The following is a 21353-nucleotide window of genomic DNA, read 5'->3' on the forward strand; positions in this document are numbered from 1 at the left end:
AAAAATAATAATAAATAAAAACTATTTTTTAAAAAAAGCATAGTGACTACTCTGACTATGTGGTAGTGGCGGTAGACATAGATCAGTGGACGGCAATTGAAAGACTTCAGGTAAACCTATGCATTTATGGTCAACTGAATTTTTTTTTTGAGAGGGCACATGTGCTTGCCAGAGAGAAAAACAGAACGCATCTCCCAGTGGAGCATGGACACACCACAGTCCTTTCTCCATTTCTCCATCTTTTTTTTTTTTTTTTTGAGAGGTTTTTGCTATAGGGTACGTGCGCTCTCCAGAAAGACAGAGACAGTGAGAAATCACTCCCCAGGGGGGATGGCCACGCTGTAATCCTTTCTCCTCCATTCTCCTCTTGGGATCTTGGGCACACACACACGTGCCCGGCGTGTGTTTAAGCCACTGGATCCGGGACTTGAACTGTGGTCGATTACATGGAAGTCCAGCGACATAGCCATTATGCCAACTGCTGGCCCCCATTTCTCCATCTTGTCAGGAGTTTTGGCACGAATGCACATGTGCCTGGCATGTATTTCAAGTCGCCAGGGTCAAGACGCAGACTGCAGCCAGCCACGTGGGATCGGCTCCCTGGACCGCTAGGCTGGAGGCTGGGCTGTCTGTTGACCCCTCGACAAGGATGCCAAGACACTGCAGTGGGGAAGGAATAGCCTTTCCAACAAAGGGTGCTGAGACATTTGGATATCCATATGTAAAGCAATGGAGGCGTGAGTTCCCCCTCCCCATTTCCTAAATTATATACAAAAAGATACAAAGACCTAAATGTAGGAACTAAAACTTTAAATTTCTTTGAAGAAAATATGGGAATAAGTCTTAGTGATTTGGAGTTAGGTAAAGTAAAGCCTTAGATAGGACATCAAAAGTACAAGTAACCAAAGGAAAAAAAATTAATAAATGTCACCCAAATTTGAAATTTTTATGTTTCATAGGATTCCATCAATAAAATGAAAACAGGGCTAACTCTGCAGAGAAATGGGAATTCTCATACATAGCTGGAGGTAATATAAAATGGTCTAGATGCAAGACCAGCAGTTGGCATAATGGCTGGGTCACTGGACTCCCACGTAGTTGACCATGGTTCCAGTCCCGGGCCTGGTGGCTTAAACTCATGTCGGGCGCGTGTGCGTGCGTGCCCAAGATCCCGAGAGGAGAATGAAGGAGAAGGGATTGCGGCGTGGCTGGGGGGTGATTTCTCACTTTCTGTCTCTCTCTCTCTGTCTCTCTGTCTTTCTGGTGAGTGCACATGCCCTATAGCAAAAACCTCTCCCCCAAAAAAGGTCTAGATGCCCTGAAAAACAGTTCGGCAATTACTCAAAAAATAAGTGTCACATATGGCATAGCAGTGAAGATGTGTCCACATAAATACTTGTATACAGGGGCAGGCAGGTGGCCTGGTGGTTAGGATGCTAGATTCCCACCTGGCTAGCTGTGGTTCAAGTCCCAGATCTGGTGGCTTGCTTTCTTACTTTCCCTGTCTCTTTCTCTCTATGTCTGGTCAAAAAAAGAAAAATATATATATATATACATAATAATGATCATAAATAAAATTAAATAAAATTTTAAAAATGAATATCCAGATGGTCATAGTCATAGCATTATTCATAGTAGTTTTTTAAAAAGGGGGGTAATAACTCAGTTTCTCGACTAATGAACAGATAAATAAATGTAGTATATCCATGCTGTGGACATTGGTACTCAGTCATAAAAAAATACTGAAGTACTGATACATGCTACAGCATGTGTGCATCTTTTTTTCTATTTTATTTATTTTAAAAATTTACATGTAATCACATATATCACACATATGAATCTTAAAAACATGCTACATGAGTGAATTCAGTCATAAAAGACGACAGGAAATTATATGACTCCATTTTTACCAAGTGTCCAGAACAGGCAAATCATCCCCCCGAGGAGCTGGCCATGCTGCAGTTCCCTCTCCTCCATCCTCTCTGGACCTTGGGCATGCACGCACGTGCACCTACCTCGCGTTTCAAGCTGCCTGGTCCAGCATTCGAACAGTGGTTGACTCCATGGGAAGTCTAGAGTCCAAACACTACACCCCCTGCTGGCCCCCATGATTTTCATTTTCATATGCTTTATGTGCTTTTCTTTTTAAAAATATTTATTTATTTTATTTAAACAATGAGCCTGTAGTACTTTTTTGTAGTCGAGGGGAAAAGTTTTCTCATTTTGGAAAAAAAAAGTATTAATGACAACTTTTGGCAGAGACTGAACATCTTTGCATTTTAACATCCACCACAATGCTTGGCACTTGGACACTGGTAAATGTTTGCATGTACCCAGGAAGGGCGTGTAGCAGTGAGTACCTCATTTTGCCCCATGAAAGCATTCCAAGGTCACTGACAAAGCAAAAGAAGCTATTCTAAGAATGGGTATATTATTTTAAAAGTTATTTATATGAGAATCAAATGAAAGATTTACAAAGTATGACTGTCAGGTAGAAATAAGTTTTATAAATTAAAAAAACAACTGACAAATGTTTTAAAATGTATTTTGCATAGGTATCCTGGTCACAGTATGTAAGAATTTTAAAATACAGAAAGGTACATTGAAAATTCGTCTGCTTCCTTATCAGGGCTATCTCCCTGGGGCCCAGTTCATTTGTATTCCTCCAGAAATACACAACCACATGTATTGATGACTTTTCCTTTTTAATACATACACATGTACACTTCTATGCTTTTTCCCACTGTGCATCTTAGAGATGGTTTGTATTAATGTTGCAAAAGCATTGTCATTCTTTTTATAGCTGTATATTATTTATTGTACTGACTTATAATAAATTTGACCAGTCTTCTACTGATAGATACTTAAGTTGTTTACAGACTTCTTATTGTTAATAATGCAACAAAGAATTTCCTTGACATACCTCATTTTAAACTTTCATAAATTTACCTGTAGGATAAATTTCTAGAAATAGAATTGCTAAATCAAGAGTTACTTGCATTTGCAGTTTTACTAGGTTTGGCCAAATAACTTACCTGTGATGAAGTTACAGTAGCGACTCTCCTGCCAGTGAGTTTTTATGTTTGTTCGAGAATTTCTTATGTGACTGTAGGAGTAGTAAAATCTTGATCAATGAGATACACTGTGGACAAGGATAAAGTATATATATGCGTGCGTGTGTGTATATATATATATATATTTTTTTTTTTTTTGGAGAGTTTTTCCCGCGCGCGCTCACCAGACAGACAGAGAGAGACATTAGAGACAGAAAGCGAGAAATCACCCCCCAGGGGGGATGGTTACGCCGCAATCCCTTCTCCTCCATTCTCCTCTCAGGATCTTGGGCATGCACGCACACGCGCCCGGCGTGAGTTTTAAGCCACCGGGTCCGGGATGCAAACCATGGTCGACTACATGGGAGTCCAGAGACATAGCCATTACGCTAACTGCTGGTTCCCATATATTTATTTTTTTAAGAGGTTTTTTTTTGCTTTAGACTACGTGTGCTCATGGAGGACGTGGTGGGGGGCAGGAGAGAGACAGACAGATACAGTAAGTAGGAATGTGAGAAATCACCCCTCGAGGGGAATGGCCATGTCGCAATCCCTTTTCTTCTATTCTCCTCCTGGGTTCTTGGGCACACGCACACGTGCCTGGCGTGATTTTGAAGCCACCGGGTCTGAGATTCAAACCACTGTCGGCCATATGGGAGTCCAGCAGTGTAACTGCTATGTCATCTGCTGGTCCCAAGTGAACAAGCGTATATTTTTTGTCAGAGGTAAGAGCTAAGATTAATTGTAAACCATATTCTAAAAACAATGGTTCAGTGGAGTTTGGTGGATAAAGTATTGGGTATTGTTTTTTTATATTTTTTGTTATTTTAAAATTTGCCAGAGGGTACATGTACTTGACAGAGAATAAGCCCCTCCCAGAGGGACCTGGTGATGGGACAGTCCTTTTTCCACTTCTCCATCCTTTTGGGATTTTGGACACTTGGCCTGTTTTTCAAGCCACTGGGGATGGGATCCAAACCATACCATCAGCCCTGTGGGATCCTGAACCACTAGGCCACAGAGCTGGCCCAGCTGCTGGGCATTGTTGCAAAGGCAAGTGAAGCCTGGGACCAGCAGGTAGCGTAGAGGTTAAGGTGCTGGACCCCACAGGGCTAGCTTCGCAGTTCAAGTCCTGGGCCTGGTGCCCGGAGAATCACGTCTAGCTCATGTGCATTCCCTATCCACCACAATGGGTCCACATTAACTTTTTGATCAACATGTACTAGAATTTCAGAATTTAGGGGTAATTGGGATATTCCGAAGAAACAGGTGGCCATTTCTTGTACCAGAACAAAATCCAGATGGATCAGCTGTAGGAGAGTATGTTGTCTTTATACTCTTGGTGGAGGAAGGCCTTACGAAGATGACAAAATATCCATAATTCATGAAGAAAAAGATTGACAGATTTGGCTACAACTCATAAACTGTGTTCAAAAGCAAACATATATCAGGGTAAATATTTGCAAAACAAATGACAGCACAAAATCTTTCATTTACACAGAACTTTTAAGCTAAAAAAATTTTTTTTTAAAGTATAAACATATTAGTAAAAAGAATCTAATCAAAATACCAGTAGTCAGGAAACACAGAACTGTATTAAATCTTCTAGTGACCAAGGGCACGCTGATAACACAAGACATCATATCTTGCACACTTTACTTAGTAAAATGCAGAGATCGACAATCCAGTGTCGAGCGTGGAGAATAACAGATCTTGTCTTGCCATTGTTTGGTGCAGCATGTACTAGACTCTCCAATTAACCACTTCTCGTCTATCTTAAATGATCTCTAACAGGTTTGCGATATATTCATTTATATTAGTAACATATAATACATAAATAAGCTATTCATTTAGTAAATTTTATCCTGGTTGTTTCCTGAATTAGGGAGATGTTTATTTACATGATTAGGTGTTTTTGTTTGTTTGTTTGTTTGTTTGTTTTTGCTATAGGGCGCATGCACTCACCAGAAAGTGAGAGAAAGAGAGAGTGAGAGGGGGAGAGAGAGAGAAACAGAAACAGAAACAGAACGAAATCACCTCTTGAGGAGGATGGCCACACTGCAATCCCTTCTCCTTCATTCTCTCCTCAGGATTTTGGGTATCCCACACATGAACCTGGCCTGCTTTTCAAGCTGCTGGGTCTGGGACTCAAACTGCATGGTCAGCCATCTGGGAATCCATTGCCTTAACCTCCATGGTACCTGTTGGCCCAGTGATTAGGTTATTATTTGGGCTCAATTTTATAATATTTTAAGCTGTAAGCTTGAAGATACTTGTGTATGTTTTTGTGTGTAAGACTAAATTGTAGTATGTAGTTTTATGGTTTAGACCAGGAATATATAATCCAATATCTAGTTGCTGGAAACACTTAACAGTTGAATTTAATGAAAGTTTGGTCATTTCTAAGTGCATTAATGTTCCTTGATGTTCCTATCCTCCTGTTTTAAATTCCAAGCTCCCTCTTTTTCTCTCTTTTTCCCTGTCTTTTAAGACAGGGTCTTGCTACGTGTCTAGGTTCTCCTTCCTCAGCTCCCTGAGTAACTAGGCCCGTAACCATGTACCACTGTGCTGGCTGGACTGGGAACTGAACCCAGGCCTTCCACGTGGCCTCAGCATGCTGAGCAACCAGCACTAGCTACTTCAGCTGGGCCTCCAAGCTTGTTTAAAAACAAACAAACAAGCAAACAAACAAACAAACAAAAAACACAGTTAGAGAGCCCACCATTAAGAAATAATCTGGTAGGCGTGGTGGGATGGTTACGTCACTGGACTCCCTCATAGCCAACTATGGTTCAAGTCCTGGACCCAGTAGCTTGAAACTCAAGCTGGGTGCATGTGCGTGTGTGCCCAAGATCCTGAGAGGAGAATGTAGTAGAATGTGGTGTGGCCATCCCTCCTGGGGGGTCATTTCTCGCTTTCTGTCTCTCCTGTGCATGTGCACCCTATAGCAAATCTTTCTTAAAAAAAAAAAAAAAAAAAGAGAAAGAAGTAATCTGGTATAACTGAATTTCAGGTGCATGAAACTGAATACCAAATACTAGGTTGAGTTTTGAAAAATATTTTCTACAGCAAAAATTCTAGAATGAGCATCTATAAAGGACATGTGAGTGCAAGTTTGGCAATCAGAACTGAGCTTAGTAGAGCATTCCGTCATAGATATTACAGGGGAGCCGATTGGAATTAAGTTTTAAGGGAAAGGACAAATGGTGGCACATTTATTTGAAAATTTTTTTACTTGAATTATGAAAAATGATAGACTTTATTTACCTGCAAGCCAAGCAATTTACCAAAGAGCTAAAAGCCCTGGAGAATGTTCTAGAAAGGGTACATTGTTTAATTGTATTTCACTGGGACTCTAGCTGGTCTGGTGCAGTCTGTTGTTATAGAGATGAGTTTAAGAGCCTTTGGGAAAAAGGTTTGTCATAGCCTTTCCGTTCTCTCCTTTCCCCATCTTTTTTCCTTTTTCCTTTCCTTTTTGTTTATAAACCAGAGGGCATGTGACCTGGCCAACGAGAGACAGAGAGGGGAAGAAGACACCCTCAGTGGGGTGTAGTCATGCTGCAGTCCCTCCTCTTCTATTTCTCCATCCTGTCGGGGTTTGGGGCATGCACACACGTGTGCCCAGCATGTTTTTCAAGCCTCGGGCTGAGATTTGAACCGTGTGGTGAGCTGTGTGGAGTCCAGCTCTCTTAAGCAGTCAGTAGGCAATGGGACCAGCCCTCTCCATGTCTTAGTAAACATGAACCATACAGTATGAAATGAGCAGAGCCTTTGCAGGCAACGTTTTCACTTACTAGCTGAGAGTGGGAGTTCTGTGAAAGGCCTCGCTCAATTGTTTAAGTAACGTAACAAATAAGCAATAGTATGGATTTTGGAAACAGTCAGACTTGTTATATATATCTTTATAACCTTTGATCTTCAAACATAGTTTTGAATTTATCTCTTCCATGAGACAGAGAGGGGGTGTGAGGGAGGGAGAGGAACACCCTGGCAGAGTCCTCACACTGCAATCCACCTCCAGTCTCAGCGGGGCTGGATCGTGGGCCCATGCCTATGCCCACCAGCGTGCTTAGGAAGGTCCTGGAATACAAACCCAGAACCTTTTCCGTGTGAATCCAGCCATGCTGCCTTTGCCACCTCTTGGCCCCAGTCTTCAAATCCTTTGTAGGCTTTTGCCATAGAGCAAGTGCATCCACCAGAATCTGTGAGAGGGAAAGTGGGAAACCACTCCTCGGGGGTATAGCCACGCTGCATACTTTCTGCGCTCTTTTCCTGAGATTTTGGGCACACTTTGCACATGCTCCGGGCGTGCTTTTCAAGCCTCCAGGTCTGGTACTCAAATCGTAGTCAGCCATGTGGGAATCTAATGCCTTAGCCACCACGCCACCTGCAGGCTCCCTGCTGTCTTCAAATTCTTAGTTTATAAACAAAGGGTAATGTTGGGTTGTCAGGAAAGTCATGATGCATTTTTGCATAGAAAAATATGTCACAACTTTCCCAGCGACCTGAGTTCATAGGGCCCTCTTGTAGAAGACACTGTTTTTGACTGTCTATTGGAGTCCATTGAAGGGAGGACAGAAACCCAGGGACTGTTAGTTACTTTCAAAGTTTCAGTTTTGTGATTTATAAAATGGGATTAGCAACAGTCTCTTCTTCATGAGGTCTTGGAAGAACTGACTGAGGTACGCAAACACAGTGCCTGACTTTCAGACCGTCCTCAGGAACTGCAGATGATCCCTGTGCCTGTTTCTGCAGTCATCTGATGTCTGTTGAAGGAACTGCAGCCTGCGTGGTCTAACTGCACTCCCAGGAGGGGCGAGGCTCACCTGGCGGTTAGATACAGCATCCGGCTGTGAAAGGTCATTAGCGGGAGCACCACTGACTGTGCTCAGTGAGGTGTGACTGCAGGGCTCCGAGAAGAATTGGGGGTTGGAGTTACAGCCCCCTTTATCCAAGCACAAAACGGAGTCTGACGCAAGCAATGCTGCCTAAATGGCCCAGAATGGAACAACCTAGCAGGAAAGTTTCCACCTGGAGTACTGGTAATTAACCCAAATGAGGCTAAACCACTGGAAAAGTGCGAGACCAATGGAAAATAAAAAGTGCCTGTACTGAATGAGTTAAAGCTGTATTGTACTTTAATTCAGACACAAGTTTTAGTGACTGGAAAAAGTTCAAGTAATTAATTCTAAAGTAAATTGTGTTAGATTAAATTTATTGGGGGGGTGGTCTCAATTCGCTTTTAGATTTGTATAATTCTAGATCTAGGATCAAGATTTAGATTAGCTATTATCATCCACTCCCAATAGAATTCCTTGAGAACAATTTGGATCTTGAGAAAGAGTAAGTGAAAACCATTTCAAGAAAGAGTATCTTTTGTTTAAGATTTATTTTATATTCATTCACTGTGCATCATCACAGCATACAAAATGTGATTTCACATCCAGAATACACTGTATATTGGCTTAGTCAAAGATATTACATACATGTTATTGCCAACAAATAATTTTCCATTTCTAATTTCTAAACAGTATCTTTTACCTGTATAAACCTCAAGATCTTTGTTCCTACCTTTTGTCATGTTGGTTTCCTTTGTACATTAGAGCTTAAAACCCACAACCCTAGTAGCGAGGGTTTAGACGAGCTAGCTAAATTCAGGCAACATTGACGGCAAGCGTGTTGGGTGCCAGGCAGTGTGCTAAATGTTAGGCAGTTAAAGTCATTTGTAGTCTTAACAGGAGCGATTGGTCAGTAATGATGTTACCAATGATAGCCAGCATATGGAGTGCTTGAAATCCTCTCTTCAGGCCAGCAGGTGGCGTGGTGGTTAGGCAGCTAGGTCCCGATGGCGGTTGCGTGTTTTGAAAACCACACTGGGCGTGTGTGTGTGTGTGTGTGTGTGTGTGCGTGCATGCATGTGTGCGCATGCTCAAAATCCCAAGAGGATGGAGGAGAAGGGATTGCAGTGAGGCTGTGCCCCCGTGAGGTGATTTCTCACTCTCTCTCTCTCTGTCTCTCCAGTGAGGGCATGTACTCTCTAGCAAAAAACAAAAAGTGTGTTTTCTCATTCTTTGCTCATATACTTTTAAGTTTGACAGATTAAATTCCCCTAAATAACATTTGCAAACTTGATTACAGTTCGTTAAACATTTCGAACCATACTTCTAATTTAACATGCCTGATTTCCTCAAGCACTTCAAATGTGTAATTCGTAAATGAAATACAAAGCTTTAATCAGATGATCTCAAGAGTTTTACACATTTTGAAAAACAAAGCATACACTAATGAGCATAATTGTTATTAAAATGATTGCTATACCTGTGTAAACAGGATTTACCCCAAACTATCACAACTACTTCATTCAGGGGTGACAGATTTATTTACCCTACCAAGGTGGACAGAATGATTTCAAACCTACTATAGAGTTTTGGGTTGGACATTTAGGGCTAGGTTAGTAACTCTGCCCAGACTTGTTTTATGGGGCTAAGCCCCTTTGTAATAATTGTGTACCTCCTTCATTCATTCAGTCACTCATTCATGCATTCAGACAGGGTCTTGCCATGTTGCAGTTCTGCTACCGCAGCTTCCCAGCCGGAATTACAGACACTCCACCATGCCTAGCCTTTAGGTTAAACTGGGAACCAAACCCAGGCCTCCCATGTGGTACCAGCCCAGGGAACACGACTTGCCCCACCTTCACTGGGTCTCTGGGCCTCTTCGTGCATCTTGTGCTTACTCAATTTTTAACCACAATTTCTTACCTACTTTAAAGGTGACAAGATTCTATAGACCTTACCTAGACTATGTCTTTACCAGTTTGCATTGTCCAGTATTCATCTGTAGCCATTTGAATGGATTGATATGTAACTCACATGCCACAGTCCATTAGCCAGGATCATCTTTAGCAGGACCAGTTCTTTCACATGAATATAGAGACAGATGCTCCTCTAGGTAGATAAATTACACAACAGCCCCAGGTCCAGGCTCAGGGTTGAGCTAGCCATGCCTGGATATTAACATCTACCTGCCCTCTTCTCCACAGGTCCCTATAGCTCAGAAGCACATTCTCCTTTTCAGTACCTTTAAGACTCAGGAATTTTCAAAGAATTAATCACCAAATTAGTGTTCAGCTCTTTAACCTTGCTCTTTTGTAAACTTCTGGCACAAGCAAGATATTCCAGCTCCATCTTGATTTTCTCCCCCTCTTCTCTCAGCTATTTTTCCATGGAGCCAGTTGTTTTTGTGGCGGAATAGAGAATATTAGATTTACTCGAGATCTGACCACGTATTAAATTGTTCTGCTGGATTGCTTGTTCTGCTCCTTAGTGATAGAGTTCTAAAAGACACTAATGGGTTGCAGTGTTTGCAGATTAACTCTATGTCCTTTAAAAATATTGTTCTAGGGGGCAGCAGTTGGCATGGTGGTTAAAGCTGGACTCCCACACTGCTGACCACAATTTGAGTCCTGGACCTGGTGACCTGGTGGCTGGGTGTATTTGCATACATGTCCAAAATCCTGGGAGGAGAATGGAAGAGAAGGGATTGTGATGCGACAATTCTCCATGGGAGATGACATCGCACTTTCCCTCTTTTTGCCTCTCTCTTTCTGGTGAGCACACATTCCCTATGGCAAAAACCTTTAAAAAAAAATACATTGTTCTGTGTGGTCGACTGGTGCTACAGCAGTTAACACAGTGCTCTGTGAAGGCTCAGTGTTCCATGTGGGCAGTTTCAAGTTTGTTCAGTTTCCTGAAGTCTCTCTGTATGTGTTGGTGTGTGCACGCCTGTGATCTGAGGTGCGGAGTAAGTCATGGTATGAAGAGCCTGTTGGGGTTCCTGACTCTCTCTCATGGAAGAAATAAATAAACTTAAAATACATATGTATTATTCTGATTGAAAAGATTTTCAATGGTGTGGAGAGCAGCCAATCTAAGCAAAACATGGTGACCTTTAGACACATGCAGAAACGTTCCCTGAGCTGTCATTTGCATGATGATGATAGCAGTTTGCATGTGAATACAGTAGGTGCTTGAAACTTCAGAGCAGTATCTATCTAAGAAAGCCACATGTGTTTATCAGAATTTGCTCCAAAAGATCAGAGAAAATACATGGTGTCAGTTGTTTTCGCATTTTCAGCCAATTAACATCCAAAAACAACTAACTGGTTTTGCATTCCACTTCCTCTTTCCCCATTTTCTTCCCTTTAAGAGAATAAACCTGAAACTGGTTTGAGGTCAAATGGCTATCTCCATCAGAGAAGTTGGGCCCACCCAATCCTGGCTTTTCTATACTGGTCTTTGTGTGTTATTTTTATGTTTATTTCTAATCCACAGCCCCCCTAATCACAAAAACATGTTCTGCCAAGCAAGTCCTGGAACAATGTATCTCCCACTTATTAATCACAAAAACATGTTCTGCCAATCAAGTCCTGGAACAATGTATCTCCCACTTATTTATTTTTTAGTTTTTTTATAGGGCATGTGTACTCACCAGAGACAGAGGAAAGAGAAGGTACTCCCAGAGAAGATGAGGAGGCGAAGGCCATGATGCAATCTCTTCTACTCTCAAGATTTTGGACACACACACACATACACGTGCACACACACACCACTGTGTGTTTTTCAAACTGCTTGGTCCTGGGCTTGAATTGCATTCGGCCATGTGAGTTCCAGCCTCCTTCATCACGCCACCTTCTAGCTCCTCTCTCACTTATGTTTGAGTCACAAGCCATTTCCCTTTTGTCATTTACAACATTTACTTGCCAACTTTGGGATATACATTGCCATGTCAAGCCACATGATGACACTGTGCTGTTACTTCAGCTTGCAGTGATGTGGTGGACGTGTACCTAATTAGGTCCTGAATTCACAGCCAGGCTCTTTTGTAATCATCCTGTGCCCTCTTAGCCATCCCTCTATGGTCACATGTTCATTTGGAAGCCAGATGGAGCGACACCAGTCCCTCACATGACCTCACTCTTCTGCAGCCACCTCCTCTTGGTGTCACAGAGTGCACTCCACCAGCTCTCAGCTCCTTTCTGCCCACGTCTCTGTTGTTCACTCACTTCTTCCTTTTCTTTGGTTTGCTTCACCCCCAGGCCCCAGTCACACTGCAACTCAGAGTTTGGTTTTTAAAAAGTATTTATTTAATTATATTTATTATTATTATTATTATTTTAATTTGCTATAGGGCACATGCACTTATGGGAGAGAGAGAGAGTGAAAGTGAGAAGCAAGCTTCCAGGTTCAGGACTTGAACTGCATCTGGCCATGTGGAAGTCCAGACCACACCACCTGTTGGCCCAACATGGAGCTTTTTATATAAAAAAAAATTTTTTTAGAGTAGAGTACTTTGATAAATACCAAATCTAACACTAGTTTAGTTTTTATTTTTACTTTTTTTTTTTTTTTTCTTTAACCAGATTTAAAATAACAGGCAACTCAAACACTTCTCTCCTTTGGGTTCCTTTCACACCTGATATGAAGTTGCCTTAGAGGAGTGGGTGGATGTGCATAGTCAACTATGGTTGTGGTGTTTTAATTCTTAGGCTGGGTGGTATGTACATGGGTGTTTGTGTTCCTCATACCATTCCTTATATCAAAACTACTTATACTACCTTAAATTTTTGACATTGTTCCTGTCTGACTCTTGATTTTGAGGGATAGGGAAAGGTGAATCTTTTGTACTTAATGGACAATTGCATAAGAAACATGACTGAGACTAGTCAGTCATAATTCACCGGGAAAACGTTTATGAGGTGCCTGCTATGTGCCGGGCAATGTTCTAGGTGTGGAGGATTCCGCAGGGAACAAGATCATGATTCTGCCTTCATGGATATCCATGTCATCGGGAAAGTCATAACACAGTTTTGCATAGAAAAACAAGAAAAAAAACATGTCATGAGTTTCCCAACAACCTAATATAGCTATGTGGGGAGCAGACTAAGCAAACGCATATGAAGTGTGGTACCAGGCACTGATAAGTGCTGTCCGTAGCCCGAAGAAGGCACGGTCTGGTGGAGGGGAGCTCTTTGAGACAGAATGGTTATCAAAGGCCTCACCAGGACGTGATGTTTAAGCAGAGACTTGAATGAAGTGGGGGAGCAATGACGTTGGGATATGTTTGGTATATTTAAGAAATGGCAAAACATGTTTCGAGAGAAACAAACCAGGCCAGGAGTGATGGGTGGTGACGTCATGAAGATCAGCAGGGACCAGTGAGGCCCTGCAGGTGGTCACAGGGTTTGTTTTTAGTATGTGTGATAAGGTGTTTTTGGAGGACTTTGAGCAGGGTGGTGACAGATTCTCAGTTACCCTTTAATAAAATAGTACTTTGTTCTACAAAAATGTATTAGGGAGAGCAAGGGTAAGGCAGAGAGCTTAGCTAGCGAGCTGTTGTAGTGAGAGGGGCCACTAATGGTGACTCAGACCAAGGGAATGGAGGTGGAGGTGGTAAGAAAAGATCACATTCTGGATAGAGAAAAAGAACACGGTAAGGCATGAGGCCCGAGTGTTTGGCTTGGACAACTGGGTAAACTGGGATTTAGAGAGAAAAAAAATTTGCTTGGCAGCTAGGGGAGGTGTTAAGTAGGAAATTGATCCAATGTAAATCTGAAACTCAGAGGAATGATCTGGATGGAGACATAAGCAGGGGATAGAAAGAGGATTTTTTTAAAAAAAGAATTATTTATTTATTTCCATTTGTTATTGTTATTTTTTTTCTTTATTTGATGAGAGAGAGAGAGAGAGAGAGAAAGGGAAAGTGAGAAAGTAAGCCACCAGGTCCAGGACTTGAACCATGGTTGGCCATGTGGGAATCCAACGCCCTTATCCACCATACCACCTGCTGGCCCCAAGAGGATTTTTTTTTTTTGAGAGGTTTTTGCTATAGGGTGCGTGTACTCGCCGGAAAGACAGAGAGAGACAGACAGAAAGCGAAAAATCACCCCCTCCCCCAAGGGGGGAGATGACCACGCTGCAATCCCTTCTTCTCCATTCTCCTCTCAGGATCTTGGGCACACATGCACACGCGACCGGCATGAATTTAAGCCACTGGGTCTGGGATTCGAACTGCAGTCGACTGCATGAGAGTCCAGTGACATAGCCATTACGCTGCTAGTCCCCATATTCTATATATATATATATTTTTTTTTGAGAGGTTTTCGCTATAGGGCGTGTGCGCTCGCCAGAAAGACAGAGAGAGACAGAGAGACAGAAAGCAAGAAATCACCCTGCAGGGGGGATGGCCATGCCACAATCCCTTCTCCTCCATTCTCCTCTCAGGAGCTTGGGCACGCACGCACACGTGCCTGGCATGAGTTTAAGCCACTGGGTCCAGGACGCGAACCGCGGTCGACTACATGGGAGTTCAGCGACATAGCCATTACGTTAACTGCTGGTCCCCATATTCTATATTTTTAAAAAATCCTTTCTTTGTGTCTTTCAGGGGGATTCTGTAACCTGCTCTTCAGCCCAACCTCAGGGTTCTTTATTTCACCTCGTAATTTTCCTACTACTATCTCTAATTGGTTCTTGTTGAACATTTCTTGTTTAAGTCTGCTGGTAGCATAGTGGTTAAGGCAGCTGGATCCTACGTGGCCACCTGCATGGTTCAAGTCCTAGGCCCCAGCGGCTTGAGAAATATGCTTGGCATGTGGGTGTGCGCCCAAAATCCTGAAAGGAGAGAGAGATGGAAGAGAACTGACTGTGGCATGACCAGTCCCCATGGAGGTACTTTCTGACTTTCCCTTTCTCTCTGTCTCTGCCAAGAGCACCAATGCCCTTTGGCAAATTGAAAAGAAAAAAAATGTCTTGTTCTCGCTTTGCTTCCAGTTGAGGTCTCTTGTCTCTTTGAAGATGTTTACTCTCCTTGCTCTATTCTTTCTCAAACTGATCCGTTACTTTGGTTTTGGGTGACATTGATGGCTCGATTTGTTTTTCTCTGCATTTCTTGTGCCCCTCAGATAACCTTGCGTGTTTCTCCGAGTCTCTTTTTCTGTCGGGCTTTAGGCATCTCTGCTGTTGCTATCTCCGTGGACTCCTGAGCTAACGCACAGGCCCTCCCTTGTCCTCTGAGCGCCGCTGTCACCTTCCGCTTCACTGCAATGGTGTGTAGGGAGAGGCTGGTCCAGTGGAGGGCCTTGCAGCTGCTGTGCCTCTGTCTAACGCTCCCTGGTCCACCTGCTTGAGCATACCCCCTACTGCTGCCCTGAGAGCCCGCCGGGCAGGTGAGTGTAGTGAGCTGCAGAGAGAGCCGAGCGGTGTGGGGAGAGGAAGCTCTGTCCCATGTCATGGCAGCTGCTCTGGGCCAGCTGGGCCACTCCTCCCCAGGGGAGGCTCAGCGGCATCCTGTTGCCTGCCGTCTCGCACAGCTCTTGCGCTAGCCAGTCAGTCTTAGTGACCTGTCCCTGACATCTCCAGGTGGTGGTGGGAGTCTATAGCTTGCCATCTTGTCAGAACCATGTATACTTAAAAAAAATTTTTTTTCAGCAAAAGATATGTTTTTTAAAAATAGAAATGAGGGCCAGCAGGTAATGTGGTGGTTAAGGCACTCGACTCCCACATGGTTGACCACAGTTGGAGTCCCAGACCTGGCGGCTTAAAAATCACATTGGGTGCATGTGTGTACATGCCAAGAATCCCAAGAGGAGAATGGAGGAAAAGATGATTTCTCACTTTCCTTCTCTCTGTTTTTCTCCAGCGAGCACGTATATCCTATGGCAAAAAAAAAAAAAGCAAGTATCTATATATTATGTCTCTCTCTTTTTTTTTGGAGAGGTTTTTGCTAGAGGGCACGTGCGCTCGCCAGACTGACAGAGAGAGACAGAAAGACAGAAAGTGAGAAATCACCCCCGGGGGATGGCCACACCACAATCCCTTCTCCTCCATTCTCCTCTCGGGATCTTGGGCATGCATGCATATGCTGCTGGTGTGAGTTTAAGTCACCGGGTCTGGGACCCGAACCGCGGTCGACTACATGGGAGTCCAGCGACATAGCCCTTATGCCAACTGCTGGTCCCATATTATGTCTCTTTTTGAAAGTTTCTTTTTTCCTTGAGTGAGAGAGACAGAGAGAGACAGGCACACCCACAAGGCCTTCAAGCCACAATTCACCCCCAGCCTCACCAGCCCCGCTCCTGGGGCACATGCATGCCTGGGCCGTGCAGGGAGGTTTCTAGCTGCACACGTGGAACCTTCCTCTGCAGGCCAGCCTCGCAGAGCACGGCATTAGCACCGTGTGGCCACAGCCCCCACCTGCCTGCATTTGAGCGACACCCTCTCTACATCAAGGAGCAGTTTGATGTTCTAGATATGGTGATACATTTCCATTGTTACTATGTTTATTTTGGTCTGTATTTCGAGCATTGAGTTTTGTTAATGAATGCATTTGATAAAGATGAGATAAACACCCTCCACGCATCAGGGACTGATTTAAGCTTTGGGAATACAGCTGTAAATGAAGAAGATGAGAACCCTGCCCTCATGGAGCGTTCTGTCTTGTGGGATATGGAACAATAAGCAAGACATATGCATACAGCACGTGCGTCCTTAGGTTACACGTTGGGTTTACCCTGAGTCATGGTTTTGTTTTTGTTTTTGTGTTTTGGAGAGGTTTTTGCTGTAGGGTGCGTGTACTCACCAGAAAGACAGAGAGACAGAAAGCGAGAAGTCAGCCCCCCATGGGTGGTGGCCACGCCGCAATCCCTTCTCCTCCATTCTCTCAGGATCTTGGGCACACATGCAAATGCGACCAGCGTGAATTTAAGCTACCGGGACTCAAACCGCGGTCAGCTACGGGGGAATCCAGCGACATAGCCGTTGCGTCAACTGCTGGTCCCATGTCATGGTTTAACCAAACAGATGAGGTGGGGAAAGGAGCTGAGGGTCTGAGTCTGATGATTGACAGGGAATGAGCTGCAGCTAGATTGTGTGTGAGGGGGCAGTGGGCCTTAAAGTAGTAGAACAGTGGCAAAATGAGGCAAAGGACTTTTTATTTATTTATTTCTAACACTGTAGGGCTGTGCACTCACTGGAGAGGGGCAGAGAGACAAAGAGACAAAAAGAGAGAAAGTGAGAAATCACTGCTGGGACAGGATGGCCACTCTGCAGTCCCTTCTCCCTCCCATTCTCCTCTGGGGATTTTGGAGCATGTATACAAATGCGCCTGGTGTTTTTCAAGCTGCTGGGTCCGGGACTTGAGCCACATGGTCAGCTGTATGGGGTCCAGCCACCTTAACTTCCACGCCTTCTGCTGGGTCCCGGGGGCAAAGGGCTGCTGAAATTGAGGAAGCAGCAGGGGTGATCTGAAAAGACAGGTGGTGGTTGGAGAGTGGATGCTTGGAGTTGAGGTAATGGAGGGGTTGTGGTTGTGAATGACAAAGGTCCAGCAGGAGGAGCGACTACAGTAGGGTGGAAAATAGGAACGCTGAAAGGCCTCTGCCTCTGCCTGTGGTGGAGTGACGGCCCAGGTGCACCCTCTGCCCTTAAACAAGCAGAGACCTGTAGAGAACACGTCCAGTCAGTGGTTTGGGCGGTGCAGGAGCGAACGCAGTCCTGGCAGGAAGGTGAGCCCACGGTCTCCCTCGCTGACTGCCCAGAGGAGCATCCCAAGTGGAGCCCTGTGTTCTGAGTTGGGGAAACAGGGTTGAGAATTCAGGGGCAGAGAGACTAGAATTTATAGAAAACCAGAGGAGAGAGAGCACAGAGATCTGCCGGAGGTTCTCCCGAGTCTGGCTGAGGACTACCGAGTGCTCGTGTGTGAAGAAACCTCCAGGCTGGCAAGAAATACAGAATGGTCATGAAGTTGTAGGTTTCTCCGGGTGAACAGATGAAACCAGTCCTGGTGGTTTGAGGTAGACAGGGTGGAAGCTCTGTGGTAGTGATGGGGAGAAGGTGGGTCTGGCCGAAAACAGAGTTCTGGGGCTCCCGCTCAACTCTGATGGTGGATGAGGCCTGCAGGGGGTTGTAATTGCCTGAACAATTCCACCTTGACTTCTGCTGTCGGAGACACGGGGTCCTGCAGGCGGTTGGACTTGCCATTGATAGTCTCCTGCAAAGCACGGGCAGTGTTACCCTCTCTCTGTGAGGTTTCCCCCACCGAATACAACTCTAGTTGGTGATTTCAAAACAGGATCTGCTTAATGATTTTTTTTTAAGCAAATTTGTAAGAAAATGTTGGTTCCTTTCAGAGTGACTTGATGTATGTGTACGTGTTTATTATTTTTAGTAGTAATTTCAGCCTAAAGGTAGTTGCCTGTGATTACATAAATTCCTGGCAAAGGAGACTTTCAAATGCCAAGTTAGAACTCTTTAAGGTCAGAGAGAGTGTTCTACTCACCTGTGTATTTCTAGGGCCAAATATTAATGCACAGCCCCTTGCTCAGTAAAGATTAGTTGAATGAATGTATTTTGCAGTGCTGGGAGGCGTTCTGGGTGATGGGCGATTTCATGTGAATTTCATTGTAGGTAAGTTTCATTGTAGGTAGTAGCCAAGATTCTGACTCCTCTGTATGTAAATCGGCCTGTGAAAGCACACCTTCCACTGTGTAGCTGGGTGGGCCGACTTGGAACTTTTCTTGTGGGTCTGCAGTTGTGGATGTAAATTCTCACGTTAGGAATGACAGAGAGGACTATATTACTGCATGCCTGTGGGGGGAGTAGCCGAAGGTAAGGAAAGAGCAGAGCTTTTTAAGAGAATCGTGTCCTAAGATTTCTACAGATTCAATTCCATTCATATTTTGATTCAGTCACACATTCACATTTTTTTCATCCTTTAAAAGGCTAGACTATAGGGACCAGCAGTTAGTGTAATGGCTTTGTCGCTGGACTCCCATGCAGTCGACCGTGGTTCGAGTCCTGGACCCGGTGGCTTAAACTCACACCAGGTGCGTGTGCGTGTGTGCCCAAGATCTCAAGAGGAGAATGGAGGAGAAGGGATTGCAGTGTAGCCATCCCCCCCCGGGGAGTGATTTCTCGCTTTCTGTCTCTCTGTCTCTCTGGCAAGTGCACACGCCCTGTTAGCAAAAACCTCTAAAATAAAAAAAAGGCTAAACTATAAAGTCTTTCCTTCCACTCCTGTCCCGACATGGCCTAGCCACTCTTCCCTCCCTAGCGGCTGCCACTGCCTTGTTAGAGAGCTTTGCATGATTGATCAGGTTAGCAAGTAATAGTAGGAGGTGCTTAGTGAGTTAGTCATTCTTGCATACCAAGCACTGAAATCTTCACTACTGCCTTTGAGGAAGATACTCTTTTACTTTTTCCTGCGTTTAAGCCTCTCTCTCCTCCATCCTCCATTGTCAGCTTACTCCTTACTTTGTTTTATGAAAATCATCTTTTTCTTCTATAGCTGAAGTGTCCCTCTGTTACCTGAATCCAGGGATATGCTGGAACTGGGTCCTACCGGCATGAAAGACCAATTGTACTCATCTCTTTCAAACTGTGTTCAGTGACATTGCTGGTAACTTGGAACCAGCCACTGTAGGAACAGTTACACTATGGCAACTGGCAAATGCTGCACATCCGAGCTTTTTCTAAAGATCTGGTTGAACATGCATCAGTATACCTCTTACACTTAGTTGTTTCATTAAATACCAAAGCTAACTAAAGTAGAGAGTCATTAAAAATTATACATATAGCTCTTTTCTGGAACCATGGAGGGCATTCAAGAGAAGAAAAAGAAGGTTCCTGCTGTGGCAGAAACCAAAAAAGAAAGGCTCCTGCTGCCGCTGAAGCCACCAAGAAAAAGGTTCCTGCTGTGCCAGAAACCCTTAAGAAAAAGCAAAGAAATTTTGCAAAGCCGATCAAGCGCCTGAGAAAGAAGGGTGCTTAGAAGATGTATCAAAAGGCAAGGAGCAAGGCAAGAAGGAGGCTTATCTATGACAAAGCTAAGCACTATCATAAGGAGTAGAGGCAGATGTCCAGAACTGAGATTCGCACAGCCAGGATGGCAAGAAAAGCTGGCGACTTCTATGCACCTGCAGAGCCCAAATTGGCATTTGTCATCAGGATCAGAGGTATCAATGGAGTGAGCTCAGAGGTTCGAAAGGTGTTGCAGCTTCTTCGTCTTCGCCAGATCTTCAATGGCACCTTTGTTAAGCTCAGCAAGGCCTCAATTAATATGCTGAGAATTGTGGAGCCATACATTGCATGGGGGTACCCAGACCTGAGGTCAGTAAGTGAACTGATCTACAATCGTGGCTATGGCAAAATCAATAAGCGAATTGCTCTGACAGGTAACTCTTTGATTGCTCGATCTCTTGGTAAATTTGGCATCATCTGCATGGAGGATGTGATGGAGGATGTGATTCATGAAATCTGTCCTGTTGGAAAATGCTTCAAAGAAGCAAGTACCTTCCTGTGGCCCTGCAAGTTATCTTCTCCATGAGGTGGAGTGAAGAGAAAGACCACCCATTTTGCAGAAGGTGGAGATGCTGGCAACAGGGAAGACCAGATCAACAGACTTCTTAGAAGGATGAACTAAGGTATCCACCATGATTATTTTTATACTCTGGTCAGTAAATAGAGTGGCTGTTTTCAGACTGCAAGAAAAAGATTATATATAACTTAAATATTTGCAACAAAACAAATTTGCCATCATTTAACAAACTTTAAAAAATTTGATTATGAAAAAGTCAAAAATGTAAAATACTTTAAGACTAGTATAATATGCATATATCTATCTCTTAGATTTATGATAATTTTTAAATATTTTTTCTGATACTTCAAAGTAAGGTGCAGACATCCTGATTCTTCACCCTGAAATGACTCAGCATATCTCCCCCACATAATACTAACTCTGTTAGCACTCTTAGAAAAGGTATAGTACCCTAAAATTATGTTCTATCTTGTTCATAATTTTATTTTTCTCAGTTGTCCCCAAAATACCATGGATAGCTGTTATCCCCTTAGCAAGGATCCAGTCAAGATTTGTTCATTGCATTCTGTTGTGCCTCTTTTCTCTTTTAAATTAGAATAACTGGGGCCAGCAGGTGGCAAGATGGTTAAGGCGTTGGACATTCTCACATGGCTGATCACAGTTCAAGTCCTGGACCTGGTAGCTTGCCTTCTCACCTTCCCTCTCTCTTGCTTTCTCTATGTCTCTCTCTGGTCAAATTAAAATAAATGAATGAATAAAAAAATTAATATTTAAACAATTAGAATAATCTTCCCTCAGTTTTATCATGACTGATCATTTTCTATGTTTTAATCAGTGTCAAACATACATAAAAGTAGAGAAATTAGGTAGGAAATCACCATACATCTATTGCTGCTTCAGTAATTATCAAGATTTGCTATATTGGTT

At 43.6% G+C, this 21353-nt stretch overlaps 1 protein-coding gene and 1 pseudogene across 1 annotated transcript in view; both read left to right on the forward strand.

The window, feature by feature from the left end:
* The window catches only part of CNNM2 (cyclin and CBS domain divalent metal cation transport mediator 2), a 180779-nt gene that overhangs the window by 90292 nt on the left and 69134 nt on the right, over positions 1-21353 (forward strand). The gene's annotated exons all lie outside the window — the stretch shown is intronic.
* On the forward strand, positions 19702-20531 carry LOC102474946 (60S ribosomal protein L7-like; annotated as a pseudogene).

Source organism: Tupaia chinensis, unplaced genomic scaffold, assembly GCF_000334495.1.
Source record: "Tupaia chinensis unplaced genomic scaffold, TupChi_1.0 Scaffold144255_1, whole genome shotgun sequence".
In the NCBI taxonomy this organism is placed as follows: Eukaryota; Metazoa; Chordata; class Mammalia; order Scandentia; family Tupaiidae; genus Tupaia; species Tupaia belangeri.